This window comes from Mustela nivalis, assembly GCF_964662115.1.
Source record: "Mustela nivalis genome assembly, chromosome: 19".
In the NCBI taxonomy this organism is placed as follows: domain Eukaryota; kingdom Metazoa; phylum Chordata; class Mammalia; order Carnivora; family Mustelidae; genus Mustela; species Mustela nivalis.
Window position 1 is genome coordinate 34967203 of NC_139038.1, and position 19847 is coordinate 34987049.

The 19847-nt window shown below is 46.5% G+C and overlaps 1 protein-coding gene and 1 long non-coding RNA gene across 3 annotated transcripts in view; one reads left to right on the plus strand and one right to left on the minus strand.

The window, feature by feature from the left end:
* Positions 1-19847, minus strand: part of LOC309854290 (uncharacterized protein) — a 325104-nt gene that overhangs the window by 110752 nt on the left and 194505 nt on the right. The gene's annotated exons all lie outside the window — the stretch shown is intronic.
* LOC309854531 lies at positions 492-11225 on the plus strand. 2 transcript variants are annotated; one of them, XR_014306283.1, is made up of 6 exons: positions 492-835; positions 7552-7791; positions 8920-9030; positions 9650-9734; positions 10460-10575; positions 11084-11225. It is a non-coding gene; the product is annotated as an uncharacterized lncRNA (long non-coding RNA). The 2 variants fall into 2 exon arrangements; XR_014306284.1 differs by having other exon boundaries at positions 9650-9726.

Sequence of the window (19847 nt, forward strand, 5' to 3'; positions counted from 1 at the left end):
GTCACATGCTGTCCAGCTGTGGGTCCTCTGCATCTGTCACTTTTCTGCTTGGAAACTCTCCTCATGACTCAGGACAACTCGGATCCCAAGGCTTCATGCTTTCACACCACCTCGTGTCTGGACATCAAAGCACAAACCCCACTGGGTAATCATCCACTAGGATGCAAGCAGTTATTTCGTGTCTCAATCTCACACTGAACTCTAAAACCTTGAGGGTGGAAACTCAACCTGTTTCTGCTCTATGCCATGTTCCCAGTGCCTTAGATATAGCTGTGCTCAATTTGATTGAGTAAAGGTATAACTAAGAGAAAAAGAAAAGCTCAGTTAACAGTAAGACCCTCAAGTTTATAGGTACCTGCAGCTTGAGAGGAATGTGCAAAGATACACAGTTCCCATGGCCTGAGAGACATGGAAGAATCCCCCAGGCTACCAGTTGCCATAGGAACTGCCTCCAGGTCTCCTTGACTATGAGGAACACAAACCTACCAGATGCCAGTGGTATGGCCAGCTCTCACCTTGCCATCCTGACTGTGCCGGACACACTCTGAGGTGGTCCCACGATCATCAGCTCCTGGGGGTCATGCCCTGTGTAATTCCCTCCCTTAAGTGTGGGCAGACCCTGTGATCTCCTCCTAATGAATAAAAGATGGCAAAGGTCATTATGCCACATGAAGACAACAACGTCCACCTTGCTGGGGACTATCTCACCTTCACTGGCTTTCATGAAACAAGAAGCCATGTTAAGATGGAAGAAACAGAGGATGGCCCCCAACAAACCCCAGCCCAGAACCAAGGCTTTCAGTCTTAGAGATATGGGGGATGGAACTCCACCCAGGTGAGACTCTAATGAAACCTCAGCCCTAACTGACACTCTGATTGAAGCCTGGGAAATTTCAAAGTAGAGAACCAGCCAAGCCATGCACAGATCCTGGCCCACAGAAACTGTGAGATAATAAAAGTGTGTTACATTAAGCTGCTAATTTTGTATAATGTTGTTGCATAGCAAAAGAAAACGAGCTAACATGCTGAGCTGGGCTACCACTCCCACTTCTTCCCCACCCCCACAGGACACTGTGCCCATGCATGGATACTGTATTAGTTTCCTAGGGATGCCATGACAAATCTCCACAAACCAGATGGCCTAAAAAACGAAATCCATTCTCTTTCAGTTCTGGATGACGGAAGTCTAGAAACGGGGTGTCAGCAAGGCCACATTCTCTCTGACAGCTGTAAGAAAGAACCTCCCCTTGTCTCTTCCCATCTTCCAGTGGCTCCCAACAATCCTTGCCTTGCAGAAGCATCACTCCAGTTTCTCTGTCTTCATGTGACCGTCCTCCCTATGTTTCTGTGTCCAAATTTCCTCTCTAATAAGAACACCATCCACTGGAGTTGGGTGGGCCCTAACCCAATCATTAAGATGGGGTCATTAGTATGACCTTATTGTAATTGATTACATCTGCAAAGATTCTGTTTCTAAATAAGGTCATATGCATGGGTACAGGGTATTAGGACTTCAGCGTATCTTTCTGGGGTACACAATTCAACCCATAACAGATGTCATCTTCATTCCCCAAAATAGAGCATGTGGATCTCCCTGCCCAACTCCAGCCCTCTGGGAAGTTGCCCATTCATTACCATTCCCACCAATTCCTTAGTGCATTCATTTGCCACACATTTACCACTCATTATCCACATGGGCTGCCCACCAGTGGAGAAACTGGGGAGAACGGAGACAACATTCTAGTTCTCATGAAGCTTACATTCTGACAGGGAGCACAATGACAGACAGTCAATGCCTACAAAGAAAGATGACTTCTGACCATTCCAAATGGTGTGCCCAATAAGGGCAAGAATAGTAACAATAGTCATGGTGGTAATGTGCCAGGTGTTACTCTAAACACTTAATTTGAATTTGTGCTCTTCCTTCTCACTGAAACCCTACAAAGTAGCTACGTACCAATCCCCTTTGAAAGATGGAGATACTGAGGCACAGAGCACTTACACACAACTAATGGCAGAGCCAGGACTTGAACCCAGGCAGCTGAGCTCCAGAGATCCACTATGAAGAAAACAAACCTGGAGAAAGGAATAGGACTTAGATCTGGCAGTCTCAGAGAAGGGATTTTTGACTCAAGACTAGAACAATGTAGGGGTGGAGGCCAGACTGTGTCAAGTGAAGGGGGGGATGCAAAGGGAGGATGTGAAGACGGTGAAATAATCTCTAATCGTGGAATGGTTTAGGCCCCCCTCCCAAGGTGGGCAGCTTCTGAAATATTCAGGGTATCAAATAGTACAGATTGGGTAGAACTTACAACACTTTAACAAAAAGGGGATCTTAGAGATCAAGGTGCTGCCTCACCCCTAGGATGTTGTAAAGCACCCACACTCCCCTTCTTGCTGCATCATCTCCTACCTGCCCAGTGTAAGCTCAGGCTGGCCCCACTGCCTGGGGTGATTAATAGGTTTAATTTATCATTAACTTCCATGGAGCTGAGCTAGGCCAGTGACGCCTCTGGAGCAGTGTGTGAGTAATCAGTGGGTGAGCAGAAGCCTCTGCATACTTATTTATATTCATTTTGCACTGGGGACATTTGTAATTTGTTTGTTTTCCTCTGGTCTGGCTTCACCTACCTGGGCTTGGATGACTGGGACAAAACCAAGAAAGAATGGCCCAGGATACTGGGGGAGGGAGGACGAGAGATTGAGTCCATGGGGACAAAAAAGGACAAAGCCAAGAAGAGACTGGGCAGAGGGTCTATAAGCAGCATCCATCCACCCTAAATCTATGTACCTACCACTGCCAGCATCTTTATAGACACATTGCCCAAGCATACTGTGCAGGCACAGTCTGAATGTAGGAAGGTCGACATGAGAGGGTTTAGAGTCCCAGCATGCTAGGGGAGACAGCAGATTACTGATTTCAAAGCCAGGTCAGCAGACCCGTGGTACACAAAACCGTGTAGGCTCAAAAACAAAGGCAGAGCTCCTCATTCTCATTCTTGGTTGGGTTTCAGGACCCAGGACTCCCAGAGCCAGCCTGAAATTCAGGCAACATATTCCCTCCTTCCCCAAATGGAATGCACACGGGTCTGGGAGCCACAGTTCAGACCAGAGGGGAGAGGGACGGTAAGAAAAGGTCTCCAGCATACAGAGATGTGATGCAGTAATTTGGTTTGCTGGCAGATCATTCCTGGCTGATGGAGGTTTCAGCCCATCCGGTATCACACCTGGACCCCTGGACCAAACTCTGGGAAGAATGCACCATACCCTGCTACAGAGAATTCCCAACCAGCCCCTCAAAAGCCATGGGCTTCAAGAGTGGAGAGGCATCCAACTCTTGGTTTCAGCTCAGATCATGATCTCAGGGTCCTGACACTGAGGCCCACATCTGGTTCTGTACTCAGCAGGGAGTCTGCTAAGACTCTCTCCTTCTTCCCCTGCCCCTCCCCACTGCACACTCTCTCTGTAAAATAAATAAATCTTTTTTTTTTTTAAGTGGTAGAATGGGATTTTCTTCTCTCTTGCCCTTCATGTAAGAAAGTCTTGTGTCATACAATGCAGGACTAAAAGGGGACAGGCACCCTCTCTGCAAAATCCAATGTAGGAACCCATGTAGGCGAGGTAGCACTCAGCACAGTACCTGAGACTGATTATGGGCAGACTTCTCCCAAAAGCTACACCACTGTGGGGGCAAAAGCTTCCAAAGGAGAGAGGACCACAGGCTGAGGGTCTTTGCCCACCCACATAGATGGTCCCTTGAGTCTCAGACCCCAAGTACTGCATAAGTACCAGCTGGATGGATTAAAACCACCGCAGACTCTTCCCGACCCTGTAGAAATGCAGAGCTGCATCTGAAAGACAAAATATTCCCTGGGATTTTGTAAGTGGCAACACAGGAGAAACAGGACAACAGGCACAGAGCAGGGCAAATTGAGGCTTTGATTTAACAGTTCCGGCCATCTAGAGTTCAGGATTACCCCAATGACCCTTGGGTCAAATATGAAGATGAAAATTTTTAAGTTTTAACTGGGGTTTAAGGGGTGATAGCAAAAGTTTATGTAGCCTGCAGCCTGCAACATCAGTTCTTCATTTCTTCTTTGTTAATAGCTTTATTGTGATATGATTCATCTACCATACAATTCACCCATCTAGAGTGTACAACTCAGTGGTTTCTACTGAGTGTATTCTACTGAGTCTGGAGCACACAGCAGGCAGTCTCCCAGGACTGACAGCTGCCCAGCGAGCCAGGGCCTGCCAGGAGCCTGCTGGGCCTCCGACTCTGCTCGGAAGTGCCTGCCTAGCCTGGCTCCGGGCTCCTGGATAACAAGGACAGTGTCTTCAGGCCACTGAGACAGTTTCCTGTTTGTATTCACAAAGTCACACAAGCATCTGCACAATGTTAGAACACAGTCACAGTCAAAAGAAACCCTGTGCCCTTTAGTTATCACCAACCAAATGCCCCCTCACCCCTAGCCCCTAGCAACCACTAATTTACACGCTGTCCCTATGGATTTGCCAGGTCAGGATGCTTCATAGAAATGGCTTTCTTCCATCTTTGCTGGGGTCCACATGTACCCTTCCGTCACAGTGTCTGGTTCATCTGAGCTCCAAACTTGCCACCGCATCCTCATCTGTAAGTGGACCCAATCATTGTTCTTTACCCATCTAGTAGTGGGAAACGTTACACAAGTCAACACCTTCACAGCGCCTGCACCCAGTTAAGTGCTCAGCAAATGGGGGACAGTATACCTGCTTGTGTAGGTGCCTGGCTTGCTTCATACAGGCCCTACAGGGGCTCTCTCTCTTAGACACAGTGCTGGGGTTCCACAAAGAACCATGCACATAGAGGGCTTAACCCAAAGCCTGCTCAGACCCGGGCCATGAAAGGAGGTGTTTTTAGAATCCTGCTGATGTGGACAGTGAGTCTGGCCAAGCTTGTTATCAGGACCAGTGGCCCCCGCAGCAGGAAACTGTCTCAGTGGCCTGAAGACAAAAGCCAAGGCTGTCCTTGTTATCCAGGAGCCCGGGGCCAGGCTAGGCAGGCACTTCCGAGCAGAGTCGGAGGCCCAGCAGGCTCCTGGCAGGCCCTGGCTCGCTGGGCAGCTGTCAGTCCTGGGAGACTGCCTGCTGTGTGCTCCAGACTCCGGGGCCTGGGACAGGGGTGGGAGTAATCAGGTTACATGCTCTGGGGATTCTGCTGCTCTTGGCAGAGCCACAAATTCAGTTTGAAATGAGTAATCTGGAGCCGAGCTGCTTGTGCTGTGAGCAACGAGGCCTGGCTGACGAGTTTTCTCCACCATCGTCCCCTCTGGATCAGAGGGGGGTGCTGGGGAAGCAGCCGCAAACCAGCCCCAGGGGTAATGGATAAGTCAGCTCCCCTTACTATGTTGGTGATGAGGGGCATAGCTGACCCCAGCAAAGAAAGAACGGACTCTTTCCAGGAAATGTCCGGAATAGGCAGATCCAGAGACAGAAAGTAGATGTGTGGCCAGGCGCGATGGAGAGTGGGAGACTACAGGGTATGTGTTTCTTTTGAGGGTGATGAAAGTGTTCAGAAATTGACCGAGGGGATGGTTGTACAACTGTGAATACACTTAAAACCAAAGACTTGTACACTTTAAATGGGTGGATTGTGTGGTACGTGAATTAGATCTCAATGAAGTTGCTACAAAACCAAGAAAGTTAGTGGGGTAGGGAGTGGAGGACAACTTCACGTAGGTACTACTCTTTTGTCCACAAAACCAAAGGTCTCTTCAGATCCTCCCATAAGAACAAAAGTAAGAGCTAAGACGTATGAGGTACTTCACAGAGGAGGAAACTGCAGCCTAGAGGGGCTAATTCTCTTGCCCAACGTCACCCAGTGGCAAATGGCAGACTAGGCTATATTGCCCCTGACTGATAAGGAAATTAAACACCCTGTGGGGCACCAGGGAAGAAGGAGAAAATACTTTAGGAGAGATGTGTGTACTTTTTTTTTTTTTTTTAAGATTTTATTTATTTGACAGAAATCACAAGTAGATGGAGAGGCAGGCAGAGAGAGAGAGAGGGAAGCAGGCTCCCTGCTGAGCAGAGAGCCCGATGCGGGACTCGATCCCAGGACCCTGAGATCATGACCTGAGTCGAAGGCAGCGGCTTAACCCACTGAGCCACCCAGGCGCCCGAGATGTGTGTACTTGACAGTTGTATATGGAATAACTGAAGCACCTGTCATGGCCAAGGACAGACCTTTGCTGCATTTCAGTGCATGACCCATAGTGGGGAGTCATCTTTTCTGAGACTGGGTCTGTCAAGGTCTTAATCCGTCTCAGCGTCTGTGCCCTGGTCTTCCTACTCTGGCTGTCTCTCAGGGTCCCCTGAGGCAGGGGAGTCTGGAGCCAACACAAGTCGATCTGATAAAGATCCAACTCTCGGGGACAGCCTCCGGCACGCTGCAGACTCCGCAGACGTCTGCAGAAGGGCTGTAACTCAATAGAGAATTCTGTTAATATGGTTGCTGCCTGCTCTAACCCCCTCAGCTTGTCTAACCACTATGGAGATAACAGAGGCTGGAGGCTACCGGGTTCTGATTACATTTCCTCCTCTCTCGCCGCCCTAGAAAGAAGATGGGCTTTGTCAGGCATCTGCTGCCACCTACAGCAGCTGCAATACAAGGCATGTCTCCAGCCAGACCTGGAGAAACAAGGCAGGACACTTCAGGGGAGAAATGGAGCCCCAGGAGCCAAAGTCTGCCATCTGACATTGAAGATCCCATACTTGGGGAAAAGATTCAAGAGCCTTCTCCCCACCCCTCCCGTGAAGGGGCCCCATCCACTGAACACACCAAATGGAAGGGAAGACCAGCTCTCCGCCCTATGGGACTGAAGGGCATCAAGACCTCTCTTGATGCCGTGAGGACATTCCAATCCCTCTGCCCACACTGCTGCCCTCTGCACCATCTCATTCACCCCCTCCTTTGAAAAGCCCCTCTTCGTTACCGCTTCTGGTTTAGCCAAGCCCATAGCCCCCTTCGGCTCACCCCACTGCTGATCACCTGCCTGTCTCTCCCAGTAATGACAATAATCAGACTGACATTCACTGTGCACTGACCATGTACCACACGCTGTGTTTAAAGATCTGCAGGCACCATCTCATTTAACATTTCAGCAACTTAGGAGGGAGAGGTTATTAGGGCCTACGTGTCACAGATGTGAAAACCGAAGCTCTGAGCAGTTTAGTAACTTAGACAAAGCCAGCCTGGGGTTTGAACCCAGCCCCTTTTGCCTCCAAAGACAACCTTCTTAACATGCAGGGTTCACCCTGACTCCCTCCCTCCACCCTTAACCAACCCTTTCATTTGATGGACAGGGTAAACATAGAGTTGTTCAGCTATTTATTGATTTAGAAACTTGGGAGTCTGCTTGGCTGGGAAATGAATATCATGTTTTCATTTGTAAGACTCATGTAATGTTCAAAGCAAATGCTGGAAAAAATATTAAATATTACGATGGCTGGTCATTGAGAGAAACCACTGGGATGTAACTTCTCTTCGTCACACATTTCTTGTCTTTATAGTCTATTTCTCAAAGACTGGGACAGGATGAGGTAGGTAAGACAGAGCAAACAAAGCAATCTGAAAGGCAGCTCATAACTACAGGATGGAAGCTGGCTTCAGGTAGAGCAGCAAGCCTGTGAATCAGCTGTATGGGGAAGAAGTTACTGCCCCAGAAGCTCATGGAACGAGAGGCTATCTTGCTATCTACTGACAGGACCTTTCCACCTCAACGGCACCAGAGCTGGAGCATCCAAATGTGGGTCCATGCCCTGAGGGACCATAGCTAATAAGGGTGTGTCTGGGAAGGTGTCCAGGGGTGGGAAAGAACTAAGTCATGATGCGACATACAGCAAAATCAAAGAAATCAAATGTTGGCAGTTGCCTGCCAATATTTTAAGGGTTGATACTTGAGGGACTAGACCTACTATTTTCTCCCTGGGGACAGATCCAGTGAATTGTGAGGATAGAGAGAGGAGAGACAGCAAGAGACCGGTACCTGGCATGTCTAAATCCAAGAAGGAGGGTACCTGGGTGGCTCAGCCGGTTAAGTGTCATGCTCAGGTCATGATCCCGGAGTCCTGGGATCGAGTTCCACATCGGGCTCCCAGCTCCACGGGGAGTCTGCTTCTCGCTCTGAGCTTCTCCCCTCATGCTCGCTCTCTCTCTCTCTCTCAAATAAATAAATAAATAAATAAATAAATAAATAATCTTTTTTTAAAAATCCAAGAAGGATAGGACGAGTGGCTATTAGGAGGGTGGATCCTAAAGTCAGAGATTCCTCAGTTCAATTCTTCATTTGCCCCTTGGTCAAGTGATCCAATCTCTCTAAGCCTCTGTTTGTCCATCAGTGAAGGGGACCTGAACTATCAGTAAGTACTATCAAGTTTAAGGGGGCGGGAATCTGAGACCCAGGCAAAGCAAGTCCGGCAAAGGAAACAGAGGGTGAGTCCATCTGTGCCTGGATATGCTGACCAGCCACACAACCTACAGTGGTAATTTCTCTTGCTTTTTCTATCTATAAGAAGACAGATAATGGAGCACCTCTTCAATGCACAGCATTAGACCTGGGCATGGGGGTGGGGGATGGTGCAAACATAAAATGTGATCTGGCTCTACCCTCAGACGGCTTAAAATCTAGAACAGAAGAGAAAACAAACTGACTGAAATGGTAGAGGACAGAACAGAGCCAGACTGGGCTCCCACCATTGGCATCACTTGAGTTGTTTGTGAAAAGTCAGACCCTGGGCCAGGAAAGGCACAGTAAAGCAGAATCCTCAGAGGGCTGGGACCTAGAATCCGCATTTCATCGAGCTTCCCAGGAGCCACTTACACATACCAACACTGAACTAACTAACTTAGCTAACTAACTAACACCAAAACTAACTTAGCATTTCAGAAAAAATAGAGGCCACCAGACCCACTATTGCCAGAGGCTTCACGGAAGAGAGACTGTGGAGCCAAGCATGAGGACAGCATGTGGGGAAGAAGCCATGTGGAAGGTAGAGAGTGAGGGACAGGAGACCCATGATCCCATGTTGAGATGATGTGCATGATCTGCTGGACCACCTGTCAGAGGAGAACATCAGAAGACGAGTATCCATCTCTCAAATGCATACACTTCTCTCCATCCCCACTGTCAACAGCCTTTGCCCAAGTTACCCCCATCTCCTCCCCAAACAGCCACAGCCTCCCAAATGATCTCCCTTGTGCTACATCTTTCTTCCCCAACCCCAGACACATTCCCAGAGTAGCCAGTGCAACCTTCTAAAATCACAAATTAAACAAAGTGAACAATGACTAACACTCACCCAATGCCATCACCAATTAAATGTTCCCAATCCCTGTTCTTAGAATAAAATTCAATTCTCAACAAGACCTTCACTGACCTCCAGGGTCTGGCCTGTGACTGCTCTTCCTCAGGCTCACTCACTCTAGCTAATGAAATACTTTCTATTGCTCAGAAACGCTACCTTCTCAGAGATGCTTTCATCAACCACCCGGCCAACCAAATCATCCTTCCCCCCCAAACTATTTCAACACCCTGTTTCTCCTGGGTCAACTCTCAGAATCTGTAAAGTCTCTTGCTTAAATTTGCTTCTTAATTGTCTGTCTCCCCAGCCATACTGCAAGTTCCAGGAGGAGAGCAGGAAATCCGGTCTCCCTCCCCATTGAATTCCCAGCGCATGGAACACAAGGTACATAGGTGAGGCACGAGTACTTTCTGAATCTACAAAAAATGTGTCAGTTGCAAGAGGCCTTGAATGCCAAGCTAAAGAGCAGGGAGGTTTGCCAAGAACTTCACAGCAGGGACAATACCCAGCATGATGAAAGAAGTGCCTGTGTAAAGAAGTGCCCAGAGGATTTCAAAGATAATAAGAGCAAAGTAAATTTCAGGAGTGGATCTAAATTCACCAATCCTGGTGAAAGCTGAAAATTACCATCCCAGCTGGTAGAAATGTCAATTCAAACTTCATTTATAAAACCATTTCAGGCTCTGATTGCTAAATTATTATTTCATATGAGAATGAGCATTGTTTGGATAAAAAGCAATGGCAAAAGTAAAAAAAAAAAAAAAATTCAATTTGCTCAACCTACCCCTCCCTAAAAAAATATGTTTTAACATTAAAAGTTACTCCAGATAATTGCACATATAAATATCACTTAGTGCAGATGTTGTGTATAAAATGTAATTATTACTCATGGAAAATCAATGGTGGCAAATGATAAAATCCATGATCTGGGTCTTTCTGCTGAGCAGAAATGTATTAGTGCTTTGCTTTGGTTTATGTGCTTTTTAATTGAAAATGATCTCTAACTTGAAATGAGTTGCAACACAGGAATGAAGCAGCCAATTGCAAATAAAGATGTAATAACCACAAACTCTCTGGCAAAGCAGGGGGTTCAAAGCAAAACCATTTCTTCCAAAAGCAATCCCTGCTACTTCCCATTCACATCCTGGGTACTCGCTCTACACCAGCCGTGTGGTCCAAAGCGGTAAACAAGATAGATCCTCATTTGATCCCACATGTCCATCAGGAGGAACTGTAAGAAGCAGAATGACCAATTGTGATATGTGAGATGAAGGGATAAAACTGGGTGCTGAAATGCAGTGGGACCAGAGAGGCCGGAGTAGATGCAAAGGTCTCTCAGACCAAGGGGCGTCTGAGACCAGACTGAATGGTGAAAAGGAGCCAGACATGGGAAGATATGGAAGAGACAATAAGCAAAGATGCCTACAGGGAGCTAGGAGACTCTGAGTATTTTTGGAACATAATGAACAGGCAGGAAGAGGAGTTAGTCTAGGACCATATTGCTATTGGGGCTTTTAATCACCTTTACCCATCCTTATCTCTGAAATCTCTCAACTGGCCCACCCTAGATGCCCAGCAACCAAAAGCTATTGGGTACCTGCAATGAAGCAAATGTTTCTGTCCTCCCAAACTCGTATGTTGAAATCGTAACCCGCAAGATGATTATACTAGGAGGTGGGATCTTGAGGAAGTGCTTAGATCATAAGAGAAGAGTCCTCATGACTGGGATTACTGCTCTTAGAAAAAAGACCCAGAGAGTTCCCTCAGCCTTTCTACCCCGTGAGGACACAGTAAGACGACACCAGGTCCTCACCTTCACCCCATCTGCTGCTGCCACAATCTTGGACTTCCAGCCACCAAAAGAGAAATAAATGTCTGTTATTTATAAGCCACCCAGTCTATGGCATTTTGTTACAGCAGCCCAAATGGACTGAGATGGCATCAAATTCCCAGTGCACTACCAGCAGGGTCAGCTTTCATCATGATCCTTCTTAACCCCATTTCTACTACTTGTAATCCCTTAACACCACCCAAACATGCCCAGTGACTGCCAAGCGGATCGGTCTCCTCTGCCATTGGCTCAAAGGCCCCAGGAACATGCTGTCTCTAAGAGACCTCAGTGGAGGGCCCATGGCAAAGACCTCCTGTCCACATCCCCCATTCCACTGACCACAACCCTTGTCATCAGCTTTCCTATGCACTCCAAAGCAGGAACTCTCAGAGTAAGATCTTGGGCACCTACCCAAGATCCATCAACACCCCCAGAATAATTCATCACTGCCACATTCTGTGCATGTGTAAAGAAAGCGAGGATACATCTAGTGCTCAGTTTGGTCACGCTTTCCCTGGCGTAGGCAGGTCAGGGTCTGACAGCTCTCCTTTGACACACAAGTCAAGTTTCTGCTCAAGGTCACATGTTCTGCAGAGTCTAATGGCAAGATTAGAACCCAAATGTCTGGATTTAGGGAAGAGGTTTTCAATGAGGACAAGATTCACCAATGAGATGGCATAGAACTGTGGGAAAAAAGTGTATGGAGAGTTCAGACTCAGCTCCCTTTTGGACTTCTGACAAGGACTCATCCCTCTCCCTTAGGACACCATGGCACATAACCAAGAATAGAGGACAGAACACAGTGTCATTGTACTGGGGCCCCATCTCTTGTCCCACCATGAAGCCCATCACCTCATTCAAATCTTCCCAAAGCCTCATGAGAAGCCTACTTATCTCTGCCCTTTGAAATCCTTCTATTTTCTTTCTTTTCTCTCCTCTTCCACCATCTCTTTTGGAAAAGTCACAAATGAGACACGGTGATTAATTTCATATTTTGGCTACCATTGCAGAAACACCTTCCCTCCAACCCTTGTGAATAAAAGAAAGATTTAATCAGTCTCTAGTGTGGTTACCTCATGTGTTCAAGAAGATCTCTGATGGAAAACGAAAAATAAGTTTTCAAATATTAAACTTTAATAAGCAGAGCAGGCAAACATATTGCTGCATCAACACCCAGCGGGGCCTCACTGGGGAGGAATCTGGGCTGATCTATCAATCTGGCCAGATCAGTATTGTCATCACTCTCAGTTCTTATTACATTTACCCAACCTGGGCGTCTGTGGAAAAAATTCTGTTAACTCGATCAGCACTGGGGTAAGCCAACGGGGGTAGTAACTTTGCCAAGTTTTGCTAGGCTGATGGAGGCAATGGTGTGTGTGTGTGTGTGTGTGTGTGTGTGTGTGTGATATCAAGATAGAAGTTCATTCTTTCTAAGTCCTCATACCTTAAGGTACAGATAGCTATTACAGGAGGAGAAAAAAACGGGAAAAAGGGTTTTTCTTGAGCAAGAAGACCAGAGCAACACTGGAGGTTTTGGGGATCTGAGTTTTAAGAATCATTGAGGCTAAGAGTCCACACACCCACTCAACTCCATTATACCATGAAAGCAACCATAGACTATACATAAGTGAATGGGCATGGCTGTATTTCAGTAATTTTTTTCAGTAATTTTAATTTCAGTAATTTTTTTATTTACCAAAAAAAAGGCAATGGACCAGATTGGCCCATGGACCATAGTATACCAATCCCTGATCTATGCTCCAGGGTCGAAAGAAGTAAATAGGCTGCCACAGTGAACATGGAGACAATCAAGATCAGCTTTCTCCTCCCTTAAAGGTCACTGCTTGAAGGTCAGAGGGAAAGTGCCAAGTCCCTAACCCCACTTTGACAGTTGATGGTTTAGCAGGAGGTAAATGTCATTTCATCCAAATGGCTCATTCATTTGACCAAAAATGCAAAGATGTGCTCCTCTGGCCACAGGGCCTTCAAAAATGCTGTTCTCTATCCATTTATAATGTTCTTTGTTCTACTTTCCTCAGTTAAGCCCTCTTCACTTTCAGGTCTCAGCTGAGATTACACCCTTCAGAGAAGACCTGCCTGGTGCTTCCCACTTCAGCCAAGCATTCTTAGCATTACGTACTTTGTTCTTACTGCAATCATGTCTTAATGTGACAGTCTCTTCCCTCGTTAGACTGAAAATTCCACGAGGTCACACACCGAGCAGTGGGCACCAGGCCTGACACACATGAAGTACTAAGCGAACAGGGATAAAATAGATGGGTATTAAAGGCTTTAATCAGAGCTGGAAACAGACTGCCTATGATCTTTGAGTTCCTCTCATCCAACAAATCCCTGCTGAAACCCTCAGGATCTGCAGAGAGAGAAGGGGGTAATGCAGGCGTCCTCCCAGTTGACTGTATAGCAGCGTTCCACGGAGGGCCCACAGAAACAAATTCCCAAACCCCACACCTTAGAGTTTTTTAAGTGAGTAGGTTTGAGATGGAACCCAGGAATTTGTAATTCCAACCAGCAACCAGGCGATGCTGTTGCTGCTGGGCCAAAAACCAGTTTGAAATTCTCAATTCTGGCCACACATTAGAATCATGAGGGAAGCTTCAAAAAAAAAAAAAAAAATCCAATGTTGGGAGCCTTCCTAGACCAAATGACTCAATCTCTGATGATGGGACATGGGCAACACTTTTCATTTGGTTTTTGGTTGTTAAAGCTCCTGTGATTCTAATTTACAGTAGGCTTAAGAAAAATGGCACTATATGATGTTTATAGTGCAAGAGCAGTCCTCAGGGACCAGCTCCCATACTGACTTTGGCTGGGCCCACAGCAGCAGTTTGAGAACATCCTAGGCACTCCTCTCAAGGTCTAGTTCTGGGCTTCCAGAACAGCTACTGGGACATGTCAAAAAGGCATGTGGACACCAAGCAGAATTTGGATTCATTAGAGCAGTTACACATAGCAGCTGTTAATCTACTCCTATCACTGTAGGAGTTCCATTGTATAAATACACTACAATGATTTTACCCATTCTCTGCCAATGATTTGGGGCTACTGTGAGTGGCTAAACATTGCTAAAACATTCTAGTATACATCATTGGATAAATGTATGCATTTCTTGTGGGCAAAAAAGGATATAAAAACGCATACCGTGTGATTCCATCTATATGAAGTTCACAATAGGCAAAACTAACCTATGGCATTAGAAGTCAATGCTGGGATGGCGGGGATTCTGGGGTGATGTCCCAGATATAGTCATCGTGTGATATCTTATCAAACTGTACGCTCGAGACTGTCTGCTTTTATATGTGTATACTATACTTCAAGATTTTTTTTTAAGTGTATTAAAAAGCAAAACTCAGTGTAGAGGTGGATGCAATGCCAGCATATGGCCTGCAGGGGGCGCAGCAGCCCCATGAACTCTCCTCTCCCAGCTTTGACTGGAATCTGGCTGGTCCAGCCTCCCTGAAGTTATAGGGCTGCCTGAAGAGCAGCAGCTGCTCTGATCTCACAGGCTGGGTAGTGCCTGGAGGAGCCAGGGCAGGGCCTGGCCACACTCAACTCTGCCAGCCCTCAGCTCAGTACCTCAGCGGGCTAGAAAATCCATTCTCAGAAGCTCTCAGCATCCCAAAACAATTCCACCTGGAAGAGAGCTCAGGATAGCAATGCTGAGTTCTCAGCACCCTTTTCTCTGCCTCACACAGATAAGGGCATTGTGGATAAGAGTCAGGGCAACCTGGGTTAAGTGTTAAGTCCTAGTATTATCACTGCTAGCCAGGTATTCTTGAACACAGCACTTAAACTCCATTTTCTGTCCTGTGAAAGGAGGTGATAACGCCCACCTCATGCAGTTGTGATATCTGGCTTAGAATGTAATCAGTAGCTGTTAATTCTACCAAAGTAAAATAGACAATACAAGAGGGAGTCCTTTCCCTGACTCACAATACTAGGTGATCACAGAGGGGTAGTAGGAATCCATCTCCTTAGAACCATCTAGCTCTGCCACATGGAGAAGCAGGGGACAAGTTCATGCCAGGCCAGTGGCTACAGCTCATGGACTTCTGATTCTAGAGATGGTGGCCAAGGTCAAGGCTGTTGGCAGCACCAAGATTGAGAACAGTTAGAAACAATGGTGCTGGCCTAAGTCTGACCTCCTTCCAGATGCTCTGGGCTATGAGATGTGCTAGGATTTAGCAACAGCAGTGCCAAAAAGGCTGGCAGCTCCCTGGAATGCCCGGATCTCGTAGAAGGAAGAAGACTGCTTGGGAGCTCAGACTGAGTTCCACATATCGGCTCTGGTGCTTAATTAGCTGCATGACCTTGAGAAGGTATCTGACCTCTTAGAAAGTGATCTACTTCACAGGGAAATCACTGATCTTGCAGGATTGATATGAGAGCCAAGTGCAGTCACTGTGTCAGGAACTGGCACATAATAGAGTTCAAGGAATGTTGGTTCCCCTCCTCAGAGTGTCTCTGATCTCATAAGATAATAATAGCAATAACAATACCACCAGCCAATATGTAACAGATTTACTACATGGCATGACAGCCCTATGAGTAGGCACCACTGCCCCCTTTTCACAGACAAGGAAATTGCATGGAAAGACAAGGACATCATCTTGCCCAAGGTCACACAGCCAGTTAGGACTTCGGGTTGGATTTGAACCCAAGTCTGCTTAGTTTCAGAACTGTGCTTTTAACTCACCCGGTTTTGTTACAACTTAAGCCACTGTCTTAGATCCTAGCCCTCTGGGCAGGCCCTGGACATTAAGGATGTTTATGCTCAATTCCTTGTCTTCTATCTTCTCCCAAGAAAGCTAACAGCTCTCAACTTAACCCATAGTCCCCGACTGTTCACCTGAAGCACAGAGTGGAGCACAGACAAGGAAAAGGAGAGCAGAAGTCAGGCAAAAAACTGTAGGAGGCTGTCGGTAATGTGGACTCTCATAATGCATAAATCCCCAACCTTCTCCCTATTCTGCCTGCAGAACTGGAAATCAGACCCAGATCTGCCACTTCCTAGCAGTGCAGCTTTAGGCAACTTAGGTGACCACTCTGTATTATGAAACCACTTCTTTATGAAACTGTAAATACCAAAAATGGAAACTACCAGAAAATACCTTTTCAAGGACCAAAGGCGATAACGTGTTTGAAGTGCTTGGCAGAGTACGGACATTTAAATCAGCACTTGAGTTTTAGCGACACTATCACACTACCATTATCCATTATCGCCAACATCACTATCATCATCACCCTCCACTGTCACCACCATCACCATCATCATCATCCCTTTTTTTAGAGTCATCATTTCAAGGAGATAATGTACACCAAAGACATAGGACACCGAGGACAAGGAGAGGTCTGATAAAACTGTGCCTGCAAGGTAGACATGAGCTCTGGCAGCTCGGAAAACATAACTATCATCCCAGTCTTGCTCCTTAGACTCCTCCATACGTCGTTGTCTCAAACACACAAGACAACCCCAGGGATAGTAATGTTGGCTCTAATGCCTCCATTTCCCCAGAACGTCTCTAAATATCCCAGAACAAGAAACGGGCCCAGACCATTCAGACCTGAGTCTCTAGAAGAGAAAAAAGGGCCCAAGCCCACCTCATCCTGAGGTTCTACCCAATAATCCACAGTGGCCCAGAATCAATCCATGCTGCCAGGTCCTGTAAGATCTTTGGCTCCCTCCCTCCATCCAAGTTTTTCCCTTTCCCAAGTTAAACTCCCTCTAAGTTCTTGCACTTCGTTTTTTTGCACAATAAAATAAATAAATGAGCATCTTCTCTTTCCCAAGCCCTGAGCTAAGAATTCAAGAAACAGTAGAGAACAAAATGGTCCTTATCCCCACTCTCAGTGAGCCTTCATCCAGTGGGGCAGTTGGACACTAGACAGGCAATTAGTCAGAGCTTCATTGGCCTCCAAGATGGAAAGGGGTAACAAAGAAACCTTTGAAAGCATGTAATATAAAGTCTGACCAATCAGAAAACTCCAGGAAGGCTTCTCTGATAAAGGGACACCTAAGCTGAGCCCTGAATGATGAGCAGGAATTCTAACAGTAAAGGGATAGGGAGAAGTTAGGGAAAAGCATTCTGAGAAGACCAAGCTTGTACAAAGGCCTGGAGGCACTTTGGGGACCCCAAATCTCCACTGAGGCAAGAGTGTTGGGATGAAGAGAATGAGGTATGAGATGAGGGTGACAAGATTAAAAGGGTCCTGATGTTGCTGGGTCCATCAAGCAAAATAAAGGAGTTTTGGATTTTATTCTTAAATCCCCAGAACCCATTAAAGAAAAATTTAAGTTGAAAGAATAAAAAAATACCCGACTCTTACCAATGTTTCTTTCATGCTTAAATATGAGAAGGGCATGGAGTCCTGGCCACGTCTTCTCTGTCTGCTGGGGCCAATCCAGTAAAACCAGAAGGGCACTCACAATCTCTTTCTCTCTCTTCCTCTCTCTCTCTCATACAAACACACTCACACGCACGTGCATGTGTATGCTCAAGGGTAGACGTGGGCGGAGGAGATGGAGAGGGGAGAGAGACAGACAGAGAGAACCAGCTAACAGACTGACCAGGGAAGATAGAGACACTCCAGGCAATTCTCTGAGCAGAGCATAGTTTCCTCCAAATCAAGAAGACCTGACAGATAACTGGCAGTTGGGCATTCCAAGCACCTGCTGCCATCTGCCCAAACCTTCTTTCCTCCAGCTTCCCCGTCTGCCCATGCCAGGGAGTCCATACTTGAAACTGTTCACTCTAAATAGTGATGGGGCTGAATACTGATGGCTGGTAGGAATACAGGCTCACACTAGTCCCCTTGGCTCCTCTCTCCTCACTCAGAAGACAAGACATCCAAAGCTGGAGGTCAGAGGGAGAACAAGAAGCTTCATGGAAACTCTTGTTCCTCTCTCCAAATGCTCTCTCCAGCATAGGCAGTTTGAGGAAGTATGATGACGCTGGATGGAACCCAAAGTTAGCCTCAATCACTTTGACAGCTCTACAGTCAAGTATCCAACGCTGGGACTCCCCAGAGGGAAGGCAGTCTGCGTTGCACAGCATTTTTATAGGGTTTTAAGTGTTACTCCTTTAAAGAATGACTGGAATAAAGCAATTCTTAGAGGAAGTGCTTCAGGGGAGAAAAAAGAATTGTCAGAATTAGAATAAATTATCAGGGAACAGGGAGAAGGCAAAACTAGCACCCAAGGAATTCCTACTAGGAGCTGGGAACTTTGTGCTGCCTCTTCAAATTCTCAAAAAAATCTTAGGATGTAGGAACCATGATCATCTCCACTTTCCAGAGAGATAAAATGAAGTCCAAGAGAAAATGACATCCATAAGGCTACAGTGTTAAGTGACAGAAAAGCCACATGACCACAATTCTAGGTCTGTCCTCAACCCCTTCTTCATTCTTGTGTCCTCCGGAGGGCACAACCCCTTCTGAAGCTCTTGACAGTATCTAAGAAAACCCCTCACAGTAGTTCAAAGGCAACAGGGCCACCTGGTCAAAAACCTGGGTTCCAGAGTCAGACATCCTGAGCAAGTTACTTAGCTTCTATAAGCCTCAATTTCTTTATCTATGAAATGGAGACAGTGGCACCTGCCTCCTTGTGTTATACTGAGGGATCAATCATGAAATCCATGTAAGTCTGTAATTATGGTACTGAGCATTTGATATGTGCTTAATTTCTGTAATAACATCATTATTACCAACCACTTCATTTTATACTCTGATAACAGTAGGAAACTTCTAAGACGGTCCCAAAGGATCCCCACCTCCTGGTATTCACACCCTTGTACAATCCCTTCAAGTCTGAGCTGAACTTACTGATTTCCTTCTAATGAAAGAAATACAGGAGAAGAAATGAGAGGTCACTTCCAAGGTTCAGCTACAAAAAACCTGCACCTTCTTTCTTGGCGTCCTCTTTCAGTTATTTGCTCTAAGGAAAGCTGATAACCTATGAGCTGCCCTCTGGAGAGGCCCATGTGTCGAGGAACTCATGTCTCCAGCCTGCAGCCAGGGAAGACCTGAGGCTCACAGCCCAACCAGTCTCATGTGTGAGTCTAGACAGGGGTCCTCCCCAGCCAAGCTCCAAGGGGACTACAGTTCCAGCTGGCATCCTAACTCCAGAGAGATCCTGAGGCAGAACATCAGCTAAGCCAGTGTGCAACTCCTGATCCAAAGAAACCATGTTGGTTAAATGTTTGTTATTTTAAGTTGCTAAGTTTGGGGGTAATTTGTTACTCAGCAGTAGATAACTGATAAGCTCACCCATATTTGTATTCCCGCAATAGGCCTTTGCTTTATCAGCAGATCGGAAGGCAAACTTCGGCTCTAATCCTGCCTGGAGCATTATGAAAGACAAATTGGCATATTCAGAAGTAGAGAGTTTCACTGTATTTCACACAACAAAACATGGAGCCTGACAGCCAGGACAACCATAGAGACAAGAAGCTGTCAGTCTCCAAGATGAAATCTGAAGGGTGTGGAAACTGGAGACAATTAGATCAGAAGAAGCCTTGGAAATCTAAAATAACTCCACTGTGTTATAAACTGAGGGGTGGGGGAGGAGTTGGGGTGAGCATGTCTTGTGGGATTAATCAAGCAAGGCTTCCTCTAGGGGCATCTGGAGCCAGGCCTGGCAAAGAATGGTGATCATAGA